This window comes from Nerophis ophidion, linkage group LG18, assembly GCF_033978795.1.
Source record: "Nerophis ophidion isolate RoL-2023_Sa linkage group LG18, RoL_Noph_v1.0, whole genome shotgun sequence".
NCBI classification, from domain to species: domain Eukaryota; kingdom Metazoa; phylum Chordata; class Actinopteri; order Syngnathiformes; family Syngnathidae; genus Nerophis; species Nerophis ophidion.
The window spans coordinates 7569187-7579667 of record NC_084628.1 but is presented as its reverse complement, the minus strand read 5'-3'; the positions used below and the strand labels follow the sequence as shown (position 1 = coordinate 7579667).

At 42.6% G+C, this 10481-nt stretch overlaps 1 protein-coding gene across 1 annotated transcript in view; it reads left to right on the top strand.

Annotated features, from left to right (window-relative positions):
• Positions 1-255: 255 nt before the first annotated feature.
• The window catches only part of ptgir (prostaglandin I2 receptor), a 115533-nt gene continuing 105307 nt past the window's right edge, over positions 256-10481 (top strand). Inside the window, exons 1-2 of the mRNA XM_061878644.1 lie at positions 256-443; positions 5706-5917. The gene's annotated coding sequence lies outside the window, so the exon portion shown is untranslated. The remainder of the gene's footprint in view (positions 444-5705; positions 5918-10481) is intronic.

Below are 10481 nucleotides of genomic sequence, written 5' to 3'. Positions count from 1 at the left end.
AAAAAAATATATTTTATTAGTTCACCGTTAATATTTACGAACGGATGTGTGACAATCCGTCACTTTATTTCTGTTCATTTTGGTGTTTTTGTATTTACTTCCGGTTCAGTGCTCTTACTTTGTTGTACTTCCTGTTTTTATTCCTGTTGTTTTTCTCTTTTCGTTGATTGGCAACGGTTCACACCTGCTGTCAATCAAACTACTGCCTATTTGTCTTTCACTCGAGCACTCATCAGTGCTCGAAGATAGATCTATGTTTGGTGAACTTACAACGCAAGACTGCTTTATGTTTATTTGTTTTTTTATGAGTTCTGAATTAAATTCCTCTTACCTTCACTCCTCTCTCCTGGATTCTTGCATCAGCGGGGACACACAACTGCAGCCATGCGACGCCCTGACAGGATGAACAGACAAAAAAGTACTGAAAATGTATCAATTCCCAGGTACCAGTAGTTTGTACCATATCAGTTTGAATGTGAAAAATACCCACCCGTCGTAGTAAAACTTTTCCCGTTACTTGTGGCAATAATGTCAGTTAAACCAGGCGATGCATACTTTTTTATTATTTCCTTATTGCTATTTGTATGTTCTTGTATTTTTTAGCCTGATACAAAACTTGTCAGGCATGTTGTCATATGTGCTGGATTATGTTTTAAACAGACAATATTTGTGATTAACACGTATATCATTGGGGCTTCACAGTGGCAGAGGGGTTAGTGCGTCTGCCTCACAATACGAAGGTCCTGCAGTCCTGGGTTCAAATCCAGGCTCGGGATCTTTCTGTGTGGAGTTTGCATGTTCTCCCCGTGACTGCGTGGGTTCCCTCCGGGTACTCCGGCTTCCTCCCACCTCCAAAGACATGCACCTGGGGATAGGTTGATTGGCAACACTAAATTGGCCCTAGTGTGTGAATGTGAGTGTGAATGTTGTCTGTCTATCTGTGTTGGCCCTGCGATGAGGTGGCGACTTGTCCAGGGTGTACCCCGCCTTCCGCCCGATTGTAGCTGAGATAGGCACCAGCGCCCCCCGCAACCCCAAAAGGGAATAAGCAGTAGGAAATGGATGGATGGACGTATATCATTTGAAAAGGTTTAGATCTGTTAAACTAATATAATTATGGATTTGAATCATGGGTGTCAAACTCTGGCCCGTGGGCCAAATTTGGCCCGCCGTGCAATTTAATTTGGCCTTTGAGGCAATATCAAATCAACATTAGAGCTGGCCCGCCGGTACTATACAGCGGCAGAGTCGCTGTAACACTGCATTCGCTGCTAATACTCCCGATTTTCCAACCATTCACCCGAATTTCTCCAGATTTCCACCCGGACAACAATATTGGGGGCGTGCCTATAAGGCACTGCCTTTAGCTTTGTCTACAATATGTTGTCACGTCCGTTTTTCCTCCATACAAACACATAATATATGCGACTTATACACACACTTGAGTGAATGCCAGCATACTTGCTCAACAGCCATACAGGTCAGACTGAGGGTGGCCGTATTAACAACTTTAACACTGTTACAAATATGCGCCACACTGTGAACCCACACCAAACAAGAATGACAAACACATTTCGGAAGAACATCCGCACCATAACACAACATAGACACAGAACAAATACCCACAAACCCTTGCAGCACTAACTCTTCCGGGACGCTACAATATGCACCCCCCGCTACCACCTATCCCCACCCCCCACACCCAACCCCACCCATCTCATTGTTATTTTATCCATCCATCCATCATCTTCCGCTTATCCGGGGTCGGGTCGCGGGGGCAGCAGCCTAAGCAGGGAAGCCCAGACTTCCCTATCTCCAGCTACTTCGTCTAGCTCTTCCCGGGGGATCCCGAGGCGTTCCCAGGCCAGCCGGGAGACATAGTCTTCCCAACGTGTCCTGGGTCTTCCCGGTGGCCTCCTACCGGTTGGACGTGCCCTAAACACCTCCCTAGGGAGGCGTTCGGGTGGCATCCTGACCAGATGCCCGAACCACCTCATCTGGCTCCTCTCGATGTGAAGGAGCAGTGGCTTTACTTTGAGTTCCTCCCGGATGGCAGAGCTTCTCACCCTATCTCTAAGGGAGAGCCCCGCCACCCGGCGGAGGAAACTCATTTTGGCCGCTTGTACCCGTGATCTTATCCTTTCGGTCATGACCCAAAGCTCATGACCATAGGTGAGGATGGGAACGTAGATCGACCGGTAAATTGTGAGCTTTGCCTTCCGGCTCAGCTCCTTCTTCACCACAACGGATCGATACAACGTCCGCATTACTGAAGCCGCCGCACCGATCCGAGCCTGTCTATTTTATTTTAAGATTTATCAGCCTGTGGAAAAATGTAATGTTGATATTTACCTCAGAAGGCTGCAAATAGAAAAGAGGCATTAAATGTTTTATTTTTAAATAGCCTTTAAATAGACTCCCTTTTTAGACCAGTTGATCTGCTGTTTCTTTTCTTTTTCTTCTATGTCCCACTCTCCCTTGTGGAGGGGGTCCGGTCCGATCCGGTGGCCATGTACTGCTTTCCTGTGTATCGGCTGGGGACATCTCTGCGCTGCTGATCCGCCTCCGCTTGGGATGGTTTCCTGCTGGCTCCGCTGTGAACGGGACTCTCGCTGCTGTGTTGGATCCGCTTTGGACTGGACTCTCGCGACTGTGTTGGATCCATTGTGGATTGAACTTTCACAGTATCATGTTAGACCCGCTCGACATCCATTGCTTTCCTCCTCTCCAAGGTTCTCATAGTCATTATTGTCACCGACGTCCCACTGGGTGTGAGTTTTCCTTGCCCTTATGTGGGCCTACCGAGGATGTCGTAGTGGTTTGTGCAGCCCTTTGAGACACTAGTGATTTAGGGCTATATAAGTAAACATTGATTGATTGATTGATTTAAATTTTATTAATTTTACCATTGATGTTTTTTCGGGGTTTTTTTTTTTTGAAAGTTGATTTTGCACTATTAAGTTATATAATTATTGATTGTTCCATATTCAGTGGGAAAAGCAAATCAGTGTAGCAAACTGAGCATCAAATAACAATTTATTCATGCACTTTCTCTCACTACTTCAGGGCTTGAATGTTTGATTCATTCATTATTGTTATTTTATTTTCAAATGTATTATTAGCCTATGGAAAAATTTTATTTTGATATTTACCTCAGAAGGCTGCAAATAGAAAAGAGTCATTACATTTTTATTTAAATTTGATTTGATATACCATTGATATTTTTTCAATATTATTATTATTTGAAACTGGATTTTACATGTCACTATAAAGTTATGTAAGCCTTGCTTGTTCAATATTCAATGCAAAACTTGTTTGGGTCCCTATTAAAATGTTAATTTGTTCAACCTTGGCCCGCGGCTCTGTTCAGTTTTAAATTTCGGCCCACTCTGTATTTGAGTTTGACACCCCTGATTTAAATCAAGGGGTAAGATTACTAAATATATGTGTTAATATTTGAGTGGGTCTATATCACACTGGTGTGCCGTGGGGGATGATCTAATTTCACCTATTTGGGTTAAAAATAGGTTTTGCCAACCAGTAATTACAGTCTGAAAATGATGTGTTGTTGTTGTTGTTGAGTGGTCGGCAGAGTTACCGTGTAATACTCTTCCATGTCAGTAGGTGGCAGCCGCTAGCTAATTGCTTTGTAGATGTCAGAAACAGCGGGAGGCAGCGTGCAGGTAATAAGGTGTCAAATGCTTAAACCAAAAATAAACAAAAGGTGAGTGCCCCTAAGAAGATGCATTGAAGCTCAGGGAAGGCTATGCGGAACAAAACTAAAACTGAACTGGCTTACAAAGTAAACAAAAACAGAATGCTGGACGACAGCAAAGACTTACTGTGGAGCAAAGACAACGTACGTCCGAACATGACATGACAATCAACAATGTCCCCACAAAAAAGGATGAAAACAACTGAAATATTCTTGACTGCTAAAACAAAGTAGAAGCGGGGAATATCGCTCAAAGGAAGACATGAAACTGCTACAGGAAAATACCAAAAAAAGAGAAAAAGCCACCAAAATAGGAGCGCCAGACAAGAACTAAAACACTACACACGGGAAAACACCAAAAAACTCCAAATAAGTCACGGCGTGATGTGACAGGTGGTGACAGTACACCTACTTTGAGACAAGAGCTATAGTCAATCAATCAATCAATCAATGTTTATTTATATAGCCCCAAATCACAAATGTCTCAAAGGACTGCACAAATCATTACGACTACAACATCCTCGGAAGAACCCACAAAAGGGCAGGGAAAACTCACACCCAGTGGGCAGGGAGAATTCACATCCAGTGGGACGCCAGTGACAATGCTGACTATGAGAAACCTTGGAGAGGACCTCAGATGTGGGCAACCCCCCCCCCCCCCCCCCTCTAGGGGACCGAAAGCAATGGATGTCAAGCGGGTCTAACGTGATACTGTGAAAGTTCAATCCATAGTGGCTCCAAGACAGCCGCGAGAGTTCAGTTCAAGCGGATCCAAGACAGCAGCGAGAGTCCCGTCCACAGGAGACCATCTCAAGCGGAGGCGGATCAGCAGCGTAGAGATGTCCCCAACCGATACAGGCGAGCGGTCCATCCTGGGTCTCGACTCTGGACAGCCAGTACTTCATCCATGGTCATCGGACCGGACCCCCTCCACAAGGGAGGGGGGGACATAGGAGAAAGAAAAGAAGCGGCAGATCAACTGGTCTAAAAAGGAGGTCTATTTAAAGGCTAGAGTATACAGATGAGTTTTAAGGTGAGACTTAAATGCTTCTACTGAGGTGGCATCTCGAACTGTTACCGGGAGGGCATTCCAGAGTACTGGAGCCCGAACGGAAAACGCTCTATAGCCCGCAGACTTTTTTTGGGCTCTAGGAATCACTAATAAGCCGGAGTCTTTTGAACGCAGATTTCTTGCCGGGACATATGGTACAATACAATCGGCAAGATAGAATGGAGCTAGACCGTGTAGTATTTTATACGTAAGTAGTAAAACCTTAAAGTCACATCTTAAGTGCACAGGAAGCCAGTGCAGGTGAGCCAGTACAGGCGTAATGTGATCAAACTTTCTTGTTCTTGTCAAAAGTCTAGCAGCCGCATTTTGTACCAACTGTAATCTTTTAATGCTAGACATGGGGAGACCCGAAAATAATACGTTACAGTAGTCGAGGCGAGACGTAACAAACGCTTGGATAATGATCTCAGCGTCTTTAGTGGACAAAATGGAGCGAATTTTAGCGATATTACGGAGATGAAAGAAGGCAGTTTTAGTAACGCTTTTAATGTGTGACTCAAAGGAGAGAGTTGGGTCGAAGATAATACCCAGATTTTTTACAGAGTCACCTTGTTTTATTATTTGGTTGTCTAATGTTAAAGTTGTATTATTAAATAGAGGTCGGTGTCTAGCAGGACCGATAATCAGCATTTCCGTTTTTTTGGCATTAAGTTGCAAAAAGTTAGCGGACATCCATTGTTTAATTTCATTAAGACACGCTTCCAACTGACTACAGTCCGGCGCGTTGGTCAATTTAAAGTCATATCCAACAATTGTGACAATGACTCTTTACTGTCAACTGAGTTTAGTTTTTGAATGATTTCTGCTGATGCTTAATGCAAAAAAAAAAAAATGTGCCTTTGCTCGAAAAAGGTTGAAATACACTGGTCTTTACGACAGGACTGCTCACATGATTCCTTTTTTTCTTCTTCTATGCAGGTTGTGGTTTCAGAAAAGTGGGCGTGGTTTTACAGGAGGCGGCTGCAGAAAAAGGAGGAGGGCCGTGGTGAGGAAGGGAGGTCTGGAAGGGCTGCAGTGAAACCTCACCAGTGTGTTGCCGAGCGCCGCTTTTAAACCCTTGGGCTGCGTCTCAGCTTGGGTTGACATGTGGACTTCTGGAGTTCTCCATCCATGAGCACCACCATGACAAGGTAAGGGATCTGGTTGAAGCTTTTATTTGCCACCAAGTGGCACTGGTTTTCCTTTTTCTTGTGCACATTTTCTATTTAATACAGAGCAGCGATGCACTATTGTTGATTTTTACAGTTCAACTGTTTGTGTAGAGCCGGCCTGGGCAATTATTTATTTTTAGGAACACTAATACAAAACCTTTGATTGATTGATTGATACTTTTATTAGTAGATTGCACAGTACAGTACATATTCCGTACAATTGACCACTAAATGGTAACACCCCAATAAGTTTTTCAACTTGTTTAAGTCGGGGTCCACGTTAATCAATTCATGGTACAAATATATACTATCAACATAATACAGTCATCACACAAGTTAATCATCATAGTATGTACATTGAATTATTTACATTATTTACAATCCGGGGGGTGGGATGAGGAGCTTTGGTTGATATCAGAACTTCAGTCATCAACAATTGCATCAACAGCGAAATGTGGACATTGAAACAGTGTAGGTCTTATTTAGTAGGATATGTACAGCCAGTGAGTTCAGATAGCATAAGAACAAGTATATACATTAAAAGTACATTTGAGTTGTTTATAACCCGGGGAGATGGGATGTGAATGGAGGAGGGTATTAGTAAAGTGTTGAAGTTGCCTGGAGGTGTTATTTTAGAGCGCTTTTGAAGGAATATAGAGATGCACTTACTTTTATACCTGTTGGGAGTGCATTCCACATTGATGTGGCATAGAAAGAGAATGAGTTAAGACCTTTGTTAGATCACAATCTGGGTTTAACGTGGTTTGTGGAGCTCCCCCTGGTGTTGTGGTTATGGCGGTCATTTACGTTAAGGAAGTAGTTTGACATGTACTTCGGTATCAAGGAGGTGTAGCGGATTTTATAGACTAGGCTCAGTGCAAGTTGTTTTACTCTGTCCTCCACCCTGAGCCAGCCCACTTTGGAGAAGTGGGTTGGATTGAGGTGTGATCTGGGGTGGAGGTCTAAAAGTAACCGGATTAGCTTATTCTGGGATGTTTGGAGTCTAGATTTGAGGGTTTTGGAGGTGCTGGGGTACCAGGAGGTGCAAGCGTGATCGAAGAAGGGTTGAATGAGAGTTCCCGCTAGAATCCTCAAGGTGCTTTTGTTGACCAGAGAGGAGATTCTGTAGAGGAATTGAATGTCTGAGTGAATGCTAAAAACGTTATGACAGACAGCCTTACAAAAATGTATGTAATTTTACATTTTTCTATGAAGGATAAAACACTGAATATTGACAAAATATGAACGTCACACCGCCTTTCGAGCGACACATTTTACAATCAAGTGAAACGCAATAAAAATGCAACAAACAGCGAAATATGAACGCAAAGGGTACAAAGTAAACCCATCTAAAATTTGCTAAGCTTCAGAACAGGGGTCGGGAACCGATGGCTCTCGAGCCAGATGTGGCTCTTTTGATGACTGCATCTGGCGCTCGGATAAATCTTTGCTTAACACGATAAGTAATAAATAGTTCCGCTGGTAATCAGTGTTAAAAATGACGTTCAAAATAGAAAACATTCTCATGCATTTTAATCCATCCATCCGTTTTCTACGGCACCTGTTCAAGACGTCGCATTAATGGTAAGAAGAATTGTATTTATTATCGGTTAGCTTCAGAATACCAATAATAAGAGACTTATTATACTCTAAAAATGTTGGTCTTACTTAAAAATGCACGCATTTAGTTGTATTCAGTGTTAAAAAAATATTTTATATGGCTCTCACGGAAATACTTTTTAAAATATTTGGCTTTCATGGCTCTCTCAGCCAAAAAGGTTCCCGACCCTTGCTTTAGAATGTTCTTGTGAAAATCTCCTTCCGCGTCTGTGGAAACGCTCTCCTCCCACACTGCTTGGTGCCTCGTCTGAGCTGCTGTGACTTACATTACCATAGTAACTAATTAGATGACCATAGTAACTAATTAGATGACCATAGTAACTAATTAGATGACCATAGTAACTAATTAGATGACCATAGTAACTAATTAGGTGACCGTAGTAACTAATTAGATGGCCGTAGTAACTAATTAGATGACCGTAGAAACTAATTAGATGACCGTAGAAACTAATTAGATGACCGTAGAAACTAATTAGATGACCGTAGAAACTAATTAGATGACCGTAGAAACTAATTAGATGACCGTAGTAACTAATTAGGTGACCGTAGAAACTAATTAGGTGACCGTAGAAACTAATTAGGTGACCGTAGAAACTAATTAGGTGACCATAGAAACTAATTAGATGACCATAAAAACTAATTAGATGACCGTAGAAACTAATTAGGTGACCGTAGAAACTAATTAGGTGACCGTAGAAACTAATTAGGTGACCGTAGAAACTAATTAGATGACCGTAGTAACTAATTATATGACCGTAGAAACTAATTAGGTGACCGTAGAAACTAATTAGATGACCGTAGAAACTAATTAGATGACCATAGTAACTAATTAGATGACCGTAGAAACTAATTAGATGACCGTAGAAACTAATTAGGTGACCGTAGAAACTAATTAGGTGACCGTAGAAACTAATTAGATGACCGTAGAAACTAATTAGGTGACCGTAGAAACTAATTAGGTGACCGTAGAAACTAATTAGGTGACCGTAGAAACTAATTAGATGACCGTAGTAACTAATTAGATGACCGTAGTAACTAATTAGATGACCATAGAAACTAATTAGATGACCATAGTAACTGATTCATCATCCATAAGTGCAGATTCCAACCATTGAAATACTTTGTGTAGTTGAAGACTTACGGTCATTAGAAAACATATCACAATGGCAGCTACACTTTCTATCTTAAAGATCTAAAACAAATACCGTATTTCCCTGAATTGCCGCCGGGGCTCTGATTAATTTAAAACCTCTTCTCACTCCTGCACTTACCAAAGGCATGCGGTAAAAGTAAGGATGTGCTGATTATTTTTAAACCTCTTCTCACTCCCGCACTTATCAAAGGTGTGCAGTAAAAATTTGAGTGTGATGTAAGCTTGGACCTTAAATCCTACTGAATAGCTGTTAATATTCTTCCCTTTATGCGATTTCAAATTACGGGTATTGAAATCAGCCTCCTCCATTTTGAAAATGATGACAGGGGAAGTGTCACTGGTGACGTCACAAGTTTGACCAGGCGGTAATACTAAGCATGCGCTAATTATTTTGGGAAGCGAGTTTGACCCGGCAGTAATTCAATACTATGTGCCCTGCGGCAATTCAAGGAAATACGGTATTTGGGTATGTCCGTTGGGCCGGATTGAAAAGCTCAAAGGGCCGCGTGTGGCCCCCGGGCCTTAATTAGCTCTGGTCCGGTGTAGAGAACGGAAGCACGTATTGGTGAAGCATTTTTGTGTCCTTCACAGAATGTTCTGGCGAAGACAATCTGGTTCGGTGTGGCATCCCCCGCCCTCTGAATGAAACCGAGAGCGTCCCTCTTCCGTCTTTCGCCGCCTCGATCATTGATTGATTGATTGAAACTTTTATTCGTTGATAGTACAGTACAGTACATATTCCGTACAATTGACCACTAAATGGTAACACCCGGATAAGTTTTTTAACTTGTTTAAGTCGGGGTCCACGTTAATCAATTCATGGTAACTCATGCACTGACCAAATATGCCTGATTAGTTCTCCACTCAAGTCAATCAATCAATCAATCAATGTTTACTTATATAGCCCTAAATCACTAGTGTCTCAAAGGGCTACACAAACCACTACGACATCCTCGGTAGGCCCACATAAGGGCAAGGAAAACTCACACCCAGTGGGACGTCGGTGACAATGATGACTATGAGAACCTTGGAGAGGAGGAAATCAATGGATGTCGAGCGGGTCTAACATGATACTGTGAAAGTTCAATCCATAATGGATCCAACACAGTCGCGAGAGTCCAGTCCAAAGCGGCTCCAACACAGCAGCGAGAGTCCCGTTCATAGCGGAGCCAGCAGGAAACCATCCCAAGCGGAGGCGGATCAGCAGCGCAGAGATGTCCCCGGCCGATACACAGGCGAGCAGTACATGGCCACCGGATCGGACCGGACCCCCTCCACAAGGGAGAGTGGGACATAGGAGAAAAAGAAAAGAAACGGCAGATCAACTGGTCTAAAAAGGAGGTCTATTTAAAGGCTAGAGTATACAAATTAGTTTTAAGGTGAGACTTAAATGCTTCTACTGAGGTGGCATCTCAAACTTTTACCGGGAGGGCATTCCAGAGTACTGGAGCCCGAAATGAAAACGCTCTATAGCCCGCAGACTTTTTTTGGGCTTTGTGAATCACTAATAAGCCGGAGTCCTTTGAACGCAGATTTCTTGCCGGGACATATGGTACAATACAATCGGCAAGATAGGATGGAGCTAGACCGTGTAGTATTTTATACATAAGTAGTAAAACATAACAATCAACAAAGTTCACCTTTGTGCCTTCACACTCAGCATAAAAAGTTTGGTGGACAATATGAGACAAAGAAAGAGTGGCATAAAATGTGTCTTTCTTTGGCCTCGTTGAAGAAAGTTATACATACATATACAAACGACAGTAATTC